This window comes from Dysidea avara, chromosome 10, assembly GCF_963678975.1.
Source record: "Dysidea avara chromosome 10, odDysAvar1.4, whole genome shotgun sequence".
Taxonomy (NCBI): domain Eukaryota; kingdom Metazoa; phylum Porifera; class Demospongiae; order Dictyoceratida; family Dysideidae; genus Dysidea; species Dysidea avara.
The window spans coordinates 26,555,345-26,573,213 of NC_089281.1; the positions used below are offsets into that span (position 1 = coordinate 26,555,345).

The 17,869-nt window shown below is 37.9% G+C and overlaps 1 long non-coding RNA gene across 4 annotated transcripts; it reads left to right on the top strand.

Annotated features, from left to right (window-relative positions):
- Nucleotides 1-11,034: 11,034 nt before the first annotated feature.
- Nucleotides 11,035-16,583, top strand: LOC136237026 (uncharacterized). Of its 4 annotated transcripts, none has more exons than XR_010692295.1 (7): nt 11,035-11,285; nt 12,842-12,906; nt 14,306-14,376; nt 14,940-14,986; nt 15,034-15,095; nt 16,328-16,386; nt 16,449-16,583. It is a non-coding gene; the product is annotated as an uncharacterized lncRNA (long non-coding RNA). The 4 variants fall into 4 exon arrangements; XR_010692294.1 differs by having other exon boundaries at nt 14,943-14,986; XR_010692293.1 differs by lacking the exon at nt 14,306-14,376 and having other exon boundaries at nt 11,041-11,285; nt 14,943-14,986.
- Nucleotides 16,584-17,869: the final 1,286 nt, after the last annotated feature.

The window sequence follows — 17,869 nt, forward strand, 5'->3', positions numbered from 1 at the left end:
ACAAACCTTTGGAATAACTGGTAAAGCAAGACAGTGGTTTGAAGCATATCTACACAATCGCTATCAATGTGTCAAGATAGGAGATTCACTGTCAGAATTATGTTATGTACACTCAGGGGTGCCCCAAGGAAGTGTCTTGGGGCCTTTGTTATTCGTCATTTTCATTAACAACCTACCCGAATTCATTCAATTTGCAACTCCTTTTATATACGCTGATGACACCAAACTTCTATATGCAATTAGATCTCGTGAAGATACTGCAAAGTTACAAACTGATATCAACAGAGCTTCTAATTGGAGCACCCTGACTGACTTACCTTTCCACGAATCCAAATTTATTCATTTACGTTTCTTCTCGACTACAACAGTCCCCCCTACATACACCATCAATGGAAATCCTATTAAATGTCTAGCACAGCATAAAGATCTTGGAGTAACATTCACATCTGACTTCAGCTGGTCAGCACACTATAACAACATATGTACGAAAGCTTACCAAACCTTAGGACTTATCAGAAGAACATTCCAGGTTAACAGTGCTGAGGCAAAGAAACGTCTATACCTAGCACTAGTCAGATCACAACTATTATATTGTTCACAACTATTGAGGCCTCAACTAATAAGAGACATTACTGCACTAGAACGCATTCAACGAAGAGCCACTAAATATATTCTTAACGATTATACATCCTCATACAAACTCAGACTGGAACGACTGCATCTCCTGCCTCTCATGTATCACTACGAACTCCAAGATATACTGTTTCTAATAAATTCATTAAAGTCACCCACTGATAATTTTAACATCTACAACTACATTACTTTTGCAAGAGGCAACACCAGATCTGGGATTAACCAAAAACTGAATCATCCAAGGACATCATCAGTAACACAACATCATTTTTACTTTAACAGGATAGCCAGACTATACAATTACTTACCAGTCATTGATCTTTCACTATCTACCAACACAATTAAATATCGTTTAACTAACTACTTATGGTCGCATTTTACTAATAACTTCAACCCTGAGAGAGCTTGTACATTTCACCTTTTGTGCCCTTGCCACCGCTGCTCTAGAACGCCAATTTCTACCAATTTTAACAAACTCTAGCTATCTATTGTAATTATAAGTAACTAACAGTTGTAATTATTAGTTATTGCTCTGTATTGTATGTATGTTTCTTTGGCAGTGGGTATCTATTACCCACTGACCTTTAATGCAGTCCTGAACTGCATTAAAAAGTATTAAAATAAAATAAAATAATAAAATACTTGGATCATCAAGAGCCTTCCTAGTGCACAGCAGGCCCGTAGCCAGGGGGGGTTCGGGGGTTCTGAAGAACCGCCCTCTTGGAAAAAAGGTACACAATTTCAGTAAAAGGTCCACAATTTTAGCAAAAAGGTCCACAATTTTATGCACCTATCAATGTATTGCCCCACTGCCCCCCCCCCCCCCCTCGGGCATATATGGGGCTATAGTGGGGATTTGACACAGCCGAATGTCAAATGCCCCATAGTAGGGCAAACCTATCGTGTCAAATCCCCACCGTTGGCCCCAGTTGCAACGCGGGATTTACTCGGGATTTGACATAGCGAAGGAAGTTACAACAAAAAATATTTGGGTGCTTACTGAACGATCGTCAAATGCCCCATAGTGGGGCAGCAGTTTCGTGTCAATTCCCCCTGTAAAGCCCCACTTACGCCCGAGGGGGGGATGGTGGGGCAATACATTGATAGGTGCATTAGTATACAAGTCCAAATTTTCAGGAGCAAAAGTCCATTAGCTACAGTTTACTAGATACCACTACAATAAGAAGCTAAAATAAGTGCTCCGAGTAACTCATTCAATGCTTGTATTAAATGCAATGCAAGATCGAGATACTCTAATAGAGCAGTCAACCACACTAATAGAACAATCACTCTAATAGAACAGTCACAATTACATTTTCTTTTAAAAGCTACTTAATTTACATGTAGATTGTCTAAACCGAGCTTTCATTAAAATATAAGATTTTGGTGGACAAGCCCCTCGATGCAGAGCCCACGAATAGCATCCATGCTTCAACAATGGCGGATCCAGGATGGGGCATTTGGGGCAAATGCCCCCCCCTTGTGGAGGAGCCAGCCATGCTTCTGATTAAAATAGCTAGTAAATTTTGTCAGGCCAACCAAGATCAGTTTAAAACTCATGAAAATATGCACATTTTACTAGCATTTATTACAAATTCACCTGAAACCAAAGCAAACTGAAGTCAAACTAACTGTAAAATAGTCACTCAGCACCTTCGTGTGTACTAAGTGCCTCTAAAAATAATTATCGTGTTGCTGTTATTTAAGACATTCAGAGCCTTTTAAACAGTTTAAGACTTCACAACCATCTGAAAAGGCCAAAATGGCAAAAATTAACAGTGAGACACCACTAAGAGGTGATTATTTGCTGCTTCAAAAAAGCAGCACTGAACTATAGAGAATATGGCTCTCCCCATACATGCAACCACCTACAACTTACCCTGTTTGTGCCCCTCCCCTAGCCAGCTCCTGGATCCGCCCCTGATTCAACTCCATGCAATGTGTAAATTTCATTGTTTAAGACACCTTTTGTTCTGCTCCACTGCCCCTGCTGATCATGGCAGAGTGCTCAATCTTATTCTTATTCACTGTGATATTCCAATATATTATATTTAGACACATGCATGTGCAGATGGTATAATTACAGTAGCAGTAGAGATATTTTTCCAGATATCATTCACACAGCTGGTCTTCAGCTTACCTAAAAAAATTGTTATTTTTATTGACTGAAATGCCACTAAATTCAACCTTTTAGTATCTGTTTTCAAAAAATTTCCTGGGGGGGGCATGCCCCCAGACCCCCCTAGTTTCAGCATGCTTCGCATGCTGGGTGCGCACACCATAATATAATCTGAAACATGTCATATAAAAAGGTCCACTTTTCTTCTAAAAGAACCTACCCAGATAAAAGTCTGGCTACGGCCCTGCACAGGAACAATGTGTGACTGTTTCCAAGCAGCTGGACCTAGAAGGACTGATCATGATTAAGTGATTATACAATGCTGTTAATGGAGGAGATTCAGTAACCTCTTTTTGTAACTTGCAGGTAAATCATCTTCTCCATTAGCCTTGCTGACATCAAATGAGCCATAGCAGTATTTACTCTGAGACTGATTTCGCTGAAGGAGAAACCATCAGTGTTATGAATGCCTGCATGGGGAGTAGAGTGAAATTTTCAGCATTTTTGTGATGAGAAGAAATTGCAATAGTTTCATTGATGCAACGGAATTGCTGATAGAACCTTGTTTACTGTGAGAAGTTAAAGATGGTCAATAACAATGTTGACACAGGACCACATATAAGAAGCCTTCTGAGGGCATTGTTTACACTTATGTTAAATTTCCTGAATGGATTTCTTTAAGAGAAGCGTAACATTAGAGTATATACCATGAAAGAAATGCCATTCATTCATCATCAAATGTTGACATGATATGCCAAGGGGCAGACATCAGTGATTTCCTTATACTATCCCAATAAATTTTCTTCTGGGTTATATGCCATTAACCGTAGAAAATGAACTCAATTAATTGCATTCCAGTGCATCTGCAGGTACTGCATGCATGCTGCAGACTGCATGATGAGCTGCATGGATGTATACACTATAAATAGCTAATAGGCTTAAATACTTAACTATATAGCTTTGTATACTGTAATTCTTTTTAATTTTATGCCCACTGAGATTTTTCTCTTTTGTGTTTGAACCAGTGAAGACCTTTTCCCACCCCACATTGATGGTGGAATGACTTGCCAGATGATATTGTTACTGCTTCCTCCTTCCGTGGTGCTTTTTATTTTATAATGTAATGTATTGTTAGTGTATTTTTGTATTGATTGCTGTGCTTTATATTGTGTGTTTTACTGTAAGTACTTGTATGTATTCTCCTGTGTGGAAGAACAGCTTAGAGCCGAATGCAAGAGCTTAAATAAAAATCAATCAAATTAATCAAATGTGCAGTGATGTACCAAAATGATTTCTGGGTGGCCAACAGTCTACAACATTCATGCAGGACAAAAATTGGGACCATGAAGTGACATAGCTAGACATTGATAAGCTAGCTGGATTTCAGCTCATAGCTATATAGCTACTGAGAGGACAAGTTAGTTCCAACAGCATGATGGACAAATGTCTACAAAGAATGCTGCATCTCCAAGTAAGCATAGAGGTATTAACAGGAAAGAGCGTGCTAATTTCACCCCACTGAATTCTAAGCAGCAAAAGGACAAGAACAAAGAAGCTGAAACTGAACCAGAGGATATATGTGCTGTGTGTGATGAGCCAATCTTAGAATGGTCAGAAACTAGTGATGGACAGGAAGCTATATTTTGCGAAGGCCGTTGTAATGCCTGGATGCACTGAAAATGCAGTGGACTGTCTTCAACCTTATTTGATATCCTTAGTAATGAATCAAAAGAACCTTTCTGTTGTTGTCACTGCATTTTTACACATCAAAGAGATGAAATTAACATCCTAAAACAACTTGTTGAGTCTTTGACCGAAAAAATTTCTAGCTTGGAATCCAACAACTCTATCAAGTCTAACTCAACTTCCAAAACTCTGAATTTAATAGAAGCTAACCACTCCATCACAACTTCTGAAACTCCAATAAGTAATCATAATCACCTTCATACTCCTTCCTCTGGTCTTGTTGAACCTCCCAAGGCAAAATCTGATAAACTGTTTAATGTGGTCATGTATGGAATCAAAGAATCCCAACCAAACAGTTCAAGAGCCACTAGACCAAAGGGTCATTCCATGTCAAATCAACCAGGAATTTAGGGTCACCTCTCAGATTTCGACGAAACTTGGTATGTTTGTAGTACCTGTGGCGCTTATCACTTGTGCAAATTTTAAGCTCCATACACCACATAGTTTCTGATTTACAACCACAAATATTTTGAATATTTCATGAAAAATTGGTCCATTTGTAGACACAAAATCAATTGTAACTTCACACTGTGTAAATATTTTTAAACACAATTTTCACTGATGGAAGACTGTTGATTGACCTTTCCAGTGATCCCTAAATTATGGGATATCTACTTAATTATGATTTGAAAGTACTTTATTGAAAACTTTAATCCTTTATATTTCAAGAAATGCTGATTAAAATTCTTTGAATTTTTTTAAGAATAATGATTAGGTCATGATCTATATTTGATGAAATTTTTGTGGTGAGATCACAATGGACTCAAGAGATATAATGAATTATGTTGTTGTATGCAGTGGAATTTTGTAGTCTATTATTGCTGTATGGGATCAGAGTGTATACCTCCAATAACCACTCACAACAAGGCCATGACAAGTTTGTCTTACAGAGTGAAGGTGTATAGGTACAGTGCAACCTGTATTAGTGACCATGCACCTGTATTGAAAGACCACCTATGTGCTGCAGCTTATCTAATTGGATATTAATGTGCAGCACCAAAGTATTAGCCCTTTCTAGCAAATCCAAAAATGGTCTTTATTAGACAGGTGGACTTTAAACGAGATCACCATGCATCCATAAACATGTGAATGTTGTACCATCCCTTTGAAAATACTTTATTTATTAAGTCAAATCCTGCCATAGTGCACTTACATACTTACCCTTACTCCACACTATTCAAATTACATACATGGCTGCATAAGTACAACAGACCTTCTCGAAAAGGATACACGGGCACCTTATGTGTTCATGATCTCACTTTATAATTCCACATACAATTGGACCCAAGACAAGTCTGTGGTTTCTCAAAAACAAACAACACTTTATCTATGGTCCAAGGAATACACTTTATACAGTAGATACATTACTTGTACCAAGAGATTTTTATATTATGAAGCACCTCAATGTGTGATTTATGGTACTGTCATTACTAAATGGTTTTTCAAAGTATTTTGCATTCACGCTTTGATTTAATGATTTAATGATTTGAAGGGAGACTACATCAGTTCTAAGAACTACTTTTCAGCAGTGCCCTATACAAAGTACACAATATTATACAACAACAAAAAATACTTACACAAGACAAAACAAAATTTACAAAACATAAATATGTACAACACAATAATTCTTTAATTAACAAATAATTGTTTGTGGGTAGCCTTAAAATTTGACAAGCGGTCAGTACCACACAAATTGGGAGGCAAGCTATTCCAAATAAGTACTCCACAATAATAAAAACTACTCTTCCCAATTGATGAACGGATTTGCGGTACATACAATCGATGTTTATTTCTTCCAGTACGCCCTGTATATGCTTCAGTTGAAACAAACCAGTCTTTTAAATACCTGGGAGACAGATGATGTAAAACTTTAAACACCTGCACAGCAGTATGAAAACGTCGCCTCTCTGCTAGTGTTAACTTGACATAAGAAGAGCAAGCTGAAATACCTTTCAAAAAACGAGAATGTATGCATTCCAGACACTTTGTAAGTAGCACAGATGTAGGTGTCCAAACAGCATCACAATAATCAAGTACTGGTAACACAAATGCCTGATACAATTGACACAATAAGTAATCTGGCAATGGCTTCAAACAATTCAAGGCAAACAATTTGTATCTAGCTTTCTTCAAAACATAACTAACATGAGCCTTCCATGTCAAATGCTGATCTATAATCACTCCAAGATAACGAGTGGTAGTAACACAAGTAAGAGTCTTACCATTAAGCAAGAGAAAGACACAACAATTTCGCAGCTTCTGCCAGAATCTCAGCAACATTATAACAGATTTTGTAACATTCAGTTGTAGTCTATTAGCTTGTAACCAGCCTTGAACTCGAAAGAGATCTGACTGAAGATCATTCTGAACATTTTGTAGTTTATCACCAAAACAATGCAGTTCTGTGTCATCAACATACATATTGATACTACTATGCTCCACAATAGCTGGCAGGTCATTTACAAATGTAGAAAATAACACAGGCCCCAGTATGGAGCCCTGTGGAACACCTACGTCAATAAAACCCCACCTCGGTTGAAAACCACCATACTTGACACACTGCCGTTGATTACTCAAATAACTCCTAAACCAAGCAAGAGCACCATCCACAACTCCATAATGAGCTAACTTATTTAGCAAAATACCATGATCAACACAGTCAAAAGCTTTTGCCAGATCTAGAAATTCAGCTACAACAAATTTACGTTCATCAATAGCTTTACGCCAGGAGTCAACAACGTACAATAACACATCTTGTGTGGAATGACATGGACAAAATCCAGATTGATAAGGTGAAAATAAGTCACACTGTAAGAAATGCGATACCAATTGATCATGAACTACACACTCCAAAATCTTTGAAAAATTGGAAGGACCGAGATTGGACAAAAGTTAGACATAGCTAAATTACCCTTTGACTTCTGAACTGGGGTAACAATAGCACTCTTCCAAGAATCAGGGAATGTGCAAGACAATATACTCTGGTTAATTACTCTAGTCAGTAGTTTAGCCATTGCATGAGGACATGCTTTCAAAAACCTCACAGAGAGTCCATCATAACCAGTGGCTTTTGCTGAGTCCAAACTTGTCAAGATGGAAATAACTGTATCTACATCAACAACAGACATCTGATTCTGTTTCACAACAGAATCAGATGTCTGTTGTGAAACAGAATCTGATTCTGTTGAAATTCAACAGAATCTGATTCTGTTGAAATTCAACAGAATCAGGTACTGGTAACACAGATGGAAATAATTGCATCAACAACAGACATCTGATTCTGTTTCACAACAGAATCAAAATTTTGTTGACCACAGTTTTGTTTCTTTGAAGATTAGTACAGGCAGATGTTAAATACAGATGAAAATGTGGTCAACATGTGTACCTCCTGCATGAGTATGTACATGAATCTATGACTTGATCTTCAAAGTGGTCATGAATGTAAAGTAATTTAGTAATTAATTTCATACATTAAGGTGCAAGTAATGCATGTACAGTATATGGTAAAACCCCCTCCATTCCTAGGACCATAATAATAAAGTGCTCATATCATAGAAGCCACAGAAGTATCTTGGTCTATATATATATTATTGTACCACTAGAGTGGGATTATAAACAGGCGTCCTGGTTTTCAAGGTGTCCTGGTATCCTTTTGAGGAGTTCTGTTGTATACGTACCTATGCAGTCACATATGCAACATAAATAGGGCTACGTCCACTACAGTGGGATTCAACTTAATAAAGAAGGTATTTCTAAAGAGATGCTATAACATTCACATGCTATGTTATATGGACACCTGGTGGTTAGATCTGTAATTTAAAGTCCACCTGTCTAATAAGACCATTTTTGGATTTGCTAGAAAAAGTTGATGCTTTGGTGCTATACATTAATATCCAATTAGATAAACTGCAGCACATAGATGGTCTTTCAATACAGGTGCATGGTCACTAATACAGGTTGCACTGTACCTAGACACCTTCACTCTGTAAGACAAACTTGTCATGGCCTTGTTGTGAGTGGTTATTGGAGGTGTACACACCCATACAGCAATAATAGACTACAAAATTCCACTGCATATAACAACATAATTCATTATATCTCTTGAGCCCATTGTGGTCCCACCACAACAATTTCATCACACATAGACCATGATCCAATCATTATTCAAAAAAAATTCAAAGAATTTCAATCAGTATTTTTTGAAATATAAAGGATTAAAGTTTTCAATAAAGTACTTTCAAACCATAATTAAGTAGATATCCCATAATTTAGGGATCACTGGAAAGGTCAATCAACAGTCTTCCATCAATGAAAATTGTGTTTAAAAATATTTGCATAGTGTGAAGTTATGATTGATTTTATATCTACAGATGAACCAATCTTTCATGAAATATTCAAAATATTTGAAATCATAAATCAGAAACTATGTGGTGTATGGAGCTAAAACTTTGCACGAGTGATAAGCACCACAGGTGCTACAAACACACCAAGTTTCGTCAAAATTTGAGAGGTGACCCTAAATTCCTGGTTGATTTGACATGGAATGAACCTAAAGCATGCATGGAAGCCATGCAAAATGTACTTACTAATATTGATCCTGCTCTCTCTAAGTCATCAATTAGGGATTTCCATCAACTAGGAAATACAATACCTCCAATCCAAAACCCAGACCTATATCAATTAAATTTCTTCGCACTTTTGATGCAACGTTTGTCTTATCTAAAAGATCCTCAGTACCAAAACCAATTCCAATCAAACCTGTTATTACCAGAGAAGAAAGAGCAATCAAAGCAGTCTATCTGAGAACAAGGTGGCAATTAGCTCAGAATGGCACTGACAAGAAGTTTGTCAAGCTAAGAGGAAACAACATTTATGTCAATAAGAGTCTCTTTGGCACAATTGAAAGGTCCAACAGCACAGAATCATATGTAATGACTCCTGTTACCACCAATGATCATTAAGTTATTAACTTTGACGATAAGAACAACTGTACATGTCTTTCTCAAGAATTCATTAGTTATAGCCACCCACCTTCAATCTAAACTCTCCTTAGCAACTGTACGTATGCATGTTATTGTATGTAAATAAGTAACATAGGGTAACAGGGGCGTAGCCAGGATTTTTTGAAGGGGGGTTCCAGCACCAGCATTGAGTTACTAGAAGCAGGGGTCTGGGGGTGCGCCCCCAGCCGCTGAGAGACTTTCAATATTTTAATAAATCAAAACTCAGCACATTACTATATTTTATGCAAAAGTACATTAATTATGATGCATTAAGTGCCCCTGGGATGAAGGTAGTACTAGATAAAGTCACCTAGTGGAAACAGACAGCATAACACATAGAGACACATATAGTAATCTGTAAGTGATGGTTATATCTCACTGTGGTATAGGAGCCATGAATCCACTGATACAAATGACAATCAAAACAATACAAATATGCATAGCATGAATTCATTTTGCATAACACAAGTGATAAATTACTGGAGCTCTATATCTTTAAACACTGCACACCAAAGCTATAGCAGTATAAGGTCATGCTAAGTTTTGCATTTAATGTTGGAATGTCTGAAAAACTTCATATGGACATGGATATTTACATGCATGTTCTATTAGAGTATACCTGACTGCTCTATTAGAGTATATACCTGACTGCTCTATTAGAGTATATCAATCTTTTTAACAAGTTTTGAAGAGGGCTCATCTTACCTCTGTAAATCCTTCCCTGAGAGATGAATGTAAGTTTTATCAATTGTTGTGCTGTGCCATTACACTATATTGCTCACTCATTTTGTCCTGCCACACTAAATGATGTGTTAGGATCCTGCTTACAGAAGTCTAAATTTACAGAGGGGGTTCCTGAATCCCCCGGAACCCCCCCTCCCTACGCCCCTGGGGTAATGTACAAGGCTGTTGGTACATAGTACCTTCAGGCCTTTGGTGTGTTTACACCATAAAGTTTAAATAAACAAATAAATGATGGATGGACTCTGCATGGGAATTATATATTACAATGTCTGGGTGGTAGGATGTGATAAGAAAACTTCAGAATTGTCGACTGTTTTCACTAAACTTTTAAGGTATATGTGGGTATTAAGAGTCACTTAAGTTAAAAACATTTCTATGTGACCCAAATTTTTCATACTACTTGTTGGCAAAGGTGTAGCTAATCATAAACTACACTAACCTAAAATTTCAAAAATTATGATTTCTTGCACTTTAAATCATCATACTCCTTACTATATGGTGAGGGGTACATGTAGCTAATCTGGGATAGTATTCCTGCTTAAAGAACTCTTAATTGGATTTGTGGTTAGCTTATGATCACTGTCTATGTTGATCTGAAGTAGTATCATCCATTTCTCTGCAGGATTTAACCCTCTGAACATATTTTAAGCTATGCGACCCATAATACTCCTCGACCCATAATACCTCATATTTGCTGTATTAATTAGGGACAGCAGCGCGACCTGATTTCAAAATATTTAGAATATTTCGTATTTAGTTATTCTGTCAACCTATTCTCGTACTTATTTTGACCATATAGTTCAATAGTGCACAAGGCCTTATTTTGAACTATGTGGTCGAAGTGTCTGGTAGAGGATATACGAATACTATCTGGGCGCTTGTACTGTTGTAGATCAGGATTCTCTAGCGGATACTGATCAGTTCAAATGTTTTCGTGATGACCGGGTGAACAGTATGTGGTAGTGATTGTGGAGAAGTGAGTCAGGGTGACTATGACAGTGATTGTTCAGTTGCTGAACCAGACCAGAAGCTGAGTGAAGGTGAATTCTCATTATAAAGGGAATGAGGGGTACGTACCTTGGTACGTACGGTCCAGCTTTCATGGGTATAGCTCCTAGCCTCCATCCTACCCATGCAAGTTTATGCCTTTCAGTGAGCTGGTCTATGGTGACTAGATCATTTACTAGACTGATGAAAATTAAGAAGCACTCCCATTTCCCCGCTTGTGTTGTGTTGGAACATGAATCTATGGTTGTAACTTCTGAACTTTGGGTACAGACAATTAAGAGTTGCTTCATCAGTCTGCAGCTAGTAGTGGCACAGGTATATCTGCTACCACTGAGGTTGGCTTCCACATTAGCAGATAAATAGGGTATGGCTTATAGCTAGTTGATACTTGAAGTGTAGGCTTTCTTTTTTCATTGTTGAGAGCAATGTACCTGTCATGTGTTATGCACCTATCAGTGTCCACCTCCCCACCTTGGAGTAGGGTGGGGCAGGGGATTTAACAAACTCTAGTGTCAAATTTCCTAGTGATGTGCCAATAAGAGATTTATCCCATTAGCCGATATTGAAATCAGTGGCCGATACCGATCCGATGTTTGCCAAAATTTCATACATTTTTGTTATTTTATTTTTGATGAAAACAGTGGCAGTAAAGTTAATCAACTAAGTAATCTGCTAATAATTACTGTTACTGATATTGCTGAAATTTGGCTGATAAACTGATTTCTGATTATTTACCAATTAATTGGTGCATCGCTAAAATTTCCCAGTGCTGGGACAAAGAAGCTTGTTGAAACCCCACTACGTCCCTACCTTTAAAGAGGGATGTTTGAGTTATCTGTAAAAAGGCTTACACTAGACTGATCCCAAGTCAATCACACAGTAGCATATGGAAAAATTGCAGCCTCAGAACCTCAAAAGAAGCAGAAATGTTTGTGAGGTATGCTTGACCATACCTTTTATATTACACTTGGGGTGGTTTTTATAGTGTTTAACATTAGTGGCAAGTGATATGTACCCTTTGCTTCCTTATATGTTTAGTATCCATGACTACTTATGTGTCTAGAATTGGTATTCCATAGCAGAAAGCATGGACTTGTTTTTGCACAGATTGATGGCTTACATGTGTGCTGTACTATAGTAACAGTTGTACTATCTTGTTGTGCTCTCTTGAAAGTCTGTGTGTATGTGTGTTTTCCACACAGAAATGTTTTCAACAGTTTTGCAATGCAGGTTACTGCAGTCTTCTACATAGCTATAGAATCTTAATTTTTTGTAACCTCTTCCATGGCCATTTTGTGTACATATGTAATGATATATGTATCAAACGCACACACGCGCGCATGCATGCAATGCACACACACACACACACACACACACACACACACACACACACACACACACACACACACACACACACACACACACACACACACACACACACACACACATGCACACACACACATTTTATTGCTGTACTTTGTATTGGTGAGGTCAAACGGAAGTGTGTACTTTATATCCATATTGTGCATCCGGCTGCACACTTCAAAGCTGCTAATCTAATCTGTGTTTGTTACACCTACATCTGTAGGAAAAGAAGTGCTGTATTAGCAGATCATGGACTGGTGAATCATGGATCAATGGATCATGTGAAAGGTAAAAGTGCATATAATTATTTAGTGTGTGTTTATGTGGCCGTATATTGTCATATGATCACTTAACAGCTGGACATCCCTTTTTCACTGAATCTTCACAATTGTTCACCAACGCCTTGTGTAGGCACTTTGGCAAATAATGTAACGTTATGTGCTTGTACCCAATTTCTTGCTTGTTTGAACAAAAAAATTATTGTGCATACCTACCCAGCTGTATTAGTGGGACCTGGCATTAACTGCAGCAGTAAATTCCAACTGTTACTGTATGTTATGTCGCTAACTTAGTGGGTTAATACCCATGCGTGTCTTCACCTATGTGACATGTTATACATAGCGTCCTACTTATTACCAGTCCTACCCTTGATGCTGGCATCTGAGCAGTGCATCCCCAGTATTCCGGTGGGCAGAGACAAAGGAACCTTACTTGCTTTAAGCGTGAATAAGCTCTTCAAACCCACCAAGAATTACCCAGAACTTACATGCACACAAGTTTAGCAAATAAAGTTTGACTAATTTCGTATAATCATTATTGAACATATTGTAGCTAATAGGCAAAAAAAGTTTTGGCAACTTAGTCCCTCTAAACTCCCATTGTTTATGTCAAGTATACATGTATATATTTGTACTCTGTGTGCGTGTGTATGTATGTGTGTGTGTGTGTGTGTACGTGTGTGTGTATACGTGTGTGTGTGTGTGTGTGTGTGTGTGTGTGTGTGTGTGTGTGTGTGTGTGTACACGTGTATGTGTGTGTGTGTGTGAACATGTATGTGTGTACACGTGTGTGTGTATACGTGTGTGTGTGTGTGTGTGTGTGTGTGTGTGTGTGTGTGTGTGTGTGTGTGTGTGTGTGTGTGTGTGTGTGTGTGTACACGTGTATGTGTGTGTGTGTGTGAACATGCATGTGTGTACATGTGTGTGTGTATACATGTGTGTGTATGTGTGCGTGTGCATGCACATGTGTGTGTGTACACATGTGTGTATACGTGTGTGTGTGTGTGTGTACAAGTGTGTGTGTGTGTGTACAAGTGTGTGTGTGTGTGTGTGTACAAGTGTGTGTGTGTGTGTACAAGTGTGTGTGTGTGTGTGTGTGTGTGTGTGTGTGTGTGTGTGTGTGTGTGTGTGTGTGCATGTATCTCTTGTGGGTTACTTACTTGTCCTGCCCCAGGAGGATTTGTCTGCACTGATTCATAGTGCCTGAGTAGTCCCAGTGCTGGTTAACTGGATAGGCATGACTGCTGAAGGCTTTTTGTGTGTGCGTGCGTGCGCGCGCGTGTGTGTGTATACGTGTGTGTGTACACGTGCGTGTGTACAAGTGTGTATGTGTGCGTGTGTGTGTACACGTGTATGTATGTGTGCGTGTGTATGTATCTCCTGTGGGTTACTTACTTGTCCTGCCCCAGGAGGATTTGTCTGCACTGACTCATAGTGCCTGAGTAGTGTACAAGTGTCCCAGTGCTGGACAACTGGATAGGTATGACTGTGCTAGCACAGTAGGCAAAGGATTTGTGCGTGTGTCTGTGTGTGCTCACCAACCTGGTAATTGCTATAACTTCAATTCTCAGTGATGCTTGGTTGTTGTCACTGTTGTTGTTTTCTTGAGAAAGAAACTTTGCATGTCTCGTATTAAACTTTGTGCACCCACACATTTGCTTGTACAGCACTCCTGTGGGGGCCCTATCGTGTACATGAATGCTTATACTGTAGCACCTGATTAGTGCACAGGGGTATCCCAGTGCTGGTACCTGGGCCAGTAGGTGTGACCACACATACAGCAACCCAAATTATTTTTGGTTTTGCCTGCATGTTTTAGTGTAGTCTGTTTATGTGTGTTAGATGTGACAATGTGAGTAGTGAAGGGTAAATGATGTGGCTGTGAAGTTTTTATGTGTACTACGGCACAGTAGTTGTTACTGGCAAGGTAACTACCATATAGTGTTGCATATAATACCATCAATTTCACCAAATTATCAGTGTGGGTGTTGCTATAGTAACTGTTGAATACTCATTCAAATAAGTATGTACATCTTTATTTAGTAGTGCAGTCCCCTGCGTACGATGACTACTCCAGGTAAACAAACAAGGTGTGTTAAATCATGGTGTTTGGATGCCTTTACTTCTATGTATACAGTTGTCCAAGTAAAGTGACAAGAGGTTGTCTCGGTCAAGAATCCCAAAGAGTTTGTTCAGTTGGTGAGCCATTGACTGGATATGTGACCAAGTCTGACAAAACCAGGCTTATAGCCCAAAAAATGCATAATACTTAATTTTCTTTATAAGTTATAACAATTCTGTAAAGTTCCCACACAAGTGGTCGAAATGTTAATTTGTTATCATGTTCGGCGAGAAAGTTATTATTATATATATGTCAGACTTTTGAAAAGTGATCAAAATTTGACAGGTTATAAGCCTGGTTTTGTCAGACCTGATCACATTATATTGTACATTAGATGTGATCATTAATACCTACCATTGAAAGTGATTTGTTACTATTCAATGTGATCAAAAATTTCTTTGATGTTCTTGCTAAAATAAAGTTTCATTGAAAGTAGCTAGCAGGCTTAACACTTGTTATACTGATTCCTTAAAATGTGTTAAATCATACGTCAAACATTTACAGGGCACCTTAGATTTCTAGTAATATGGTATTCTGAACTTTTGTGTCACATCATGTGAGGTTGAGGCAGCAAGTTGATGTACGCATGTGGTACTGACCTTATGTAGCACTGACAACTTTCTTAATTGTTTATTATTATTGTAATGCCTGCCAATCTTGGGTCGTATAGAGAGTTTGCCTTATGCACACTGTAGCTTCAGTCACACTCTAATGGTGTAGTGGAAGTGCGACTTACCTGTATGTACCCCAATAGTACGTGGTATCTTACTATATGCCAGTTGTATGTGTGCCATAGAGAAGGCTACTAACAGGATTGTGAAAGTGTGGCTTGGAGAAAAGTCTCCTGCATGTGTACATGAGTTACTTACGTACTTTGTAACGATTGTGTGCCATTTTCATGTGTATTTTTTGAGTGTGTCCCCTGCATGCATTGTCTGAAACATAAGATTATTAGTTAGACGTCTTGAAATTGGTATCTGTACATTAAGAATTAGTCGGTCCAAATGAATTTGTACAATACACTAGTGAACAAGAAGTCTGCTAGCATGGAGTGTACCATCATAAAGAAGTCTGGCTTACCAGTTGTTAGCCTGAGTTTGTAATGAAAGTGGCTAACAAGTTATAAGCCTTATTTCACCACATAGCTGTATTTTGAGACACCAATTGCAATGTATCAAAAATTCATAATAATCATGCATGGTAAGTACATACTGGAAATGTTTTTAGCAGCTGTCATGGCAACAGTTGCTAAGCAATTGTTGGCAGGGATTACCAAATTTATGAAGTTTGCTTTTTTTTGCCCTTACAGTTAATTGTGGTCATGTCACAAACTGAAGACTTGCAAGGAGAGATCGATGCAATTATTAGGTAAGCTGATGCAAATAATTGCGTATGTAGACTTTAGCCTATTGTCATTGTATATTGTATAGGAGGAGAATAGCATACTCAGTTTCAAGTACCATCCGAGTTCTAAAGAAAATTGAAAAATATATCATTATACAGTACTGTTACTGTCATTGTACTGTATGACTGTAGTACTTTTTTACTATTATATTATACACGAATCAATGTCACATCCCATGCACCTACCCCAGATTGGGCAACGGGTAGGAATTTGCAAGGATTAACTCATCCCCAGGGTAGGGGCATTTGCAACACTAATCACCATATTGTTAATGATTCCCGAGATAAATAATACGAAGTAATAGAGATTTAGAACTCGAAGTTGTCCCCAGGGTCTCGGTGAGTAAATTTCCTTTGCAATTCCCTTACCTGGGGTAGGTAGGGAATAACATTGATAAGTACATTATTGTACAGTTGGTGGCTCAATATTTTATATTCATACTTATTTTTATCATGTCACTACAGCAGAAAATGCATGTGCCAGTATGTGTGTAGTCTTCAGTCTTTCATCAGCTCATACACTTGTATTTATTATAATGTGACACCTACCCAATCGTAACTCATATTACTATGTACTTAATTTGCATGGCAGTATTTCTGCCTTAGCGGGAGGCATACACAATAAACACTGTAATGCAGTATTTCAGATAGAATAAGCAGAATTTCACAGTATCTTCCCACAAATAAAAAAGTTTGCAGTTAAATTCATATATAGAAGAACCAATCCCAGTATAAGAATTTATAATTATCATAATGATTGTTCTGGTATTGGGCTCTGGCCATGGGTTGAATTTTCAAACAACAATATTAATTTTATGTAAAATTGTGTAATGCATATGTGACCGGATTTGCGAAGAGGGGTCTTCCACACACATCCATTTCTATGAACTTGGAAGCCCATAGCTCAGTGTTCAAGGAAGGTACAAACTTGCAATTTTCTACATCTATTAACTGAAGTTGGTACTCACTACTCTTCAAATTTCAAGGCAATGACTTTTTCCAATCTGAAGTTATGAATAGCCGAAGTTCACAAATTGGATGTGTGTGGAAGACCCCTTTTCGCAAATCCGGTCAATTTTTCTTCTTTTTTTGATGTTCAGCTGTATTATTGTACATGTACAGCATGTGTACATGATAATTGAAGGTATATAGTGGGCTGATTTTGCTGGCAATTCCATAAATCATAATGGGTAAATTTTAAATCATAATAGACTGAATGAAGCCTATTGGTTTCGTGTTAATGGATTATAATGTGAAATTTCAAATACAAATTGTGCACTTATAACTTGACATGTACAATATTTATCCACTGCAGTGATACAGAATATAGATTATCTAACTAATGGGGTAATATCGGCCGGATTACTTTGTTATCAGTGAAACAGTCAATTATATTCCAATAGAACAATCACTAGCTAGCTAGCTACCATCCATTATGTCTCTTGTA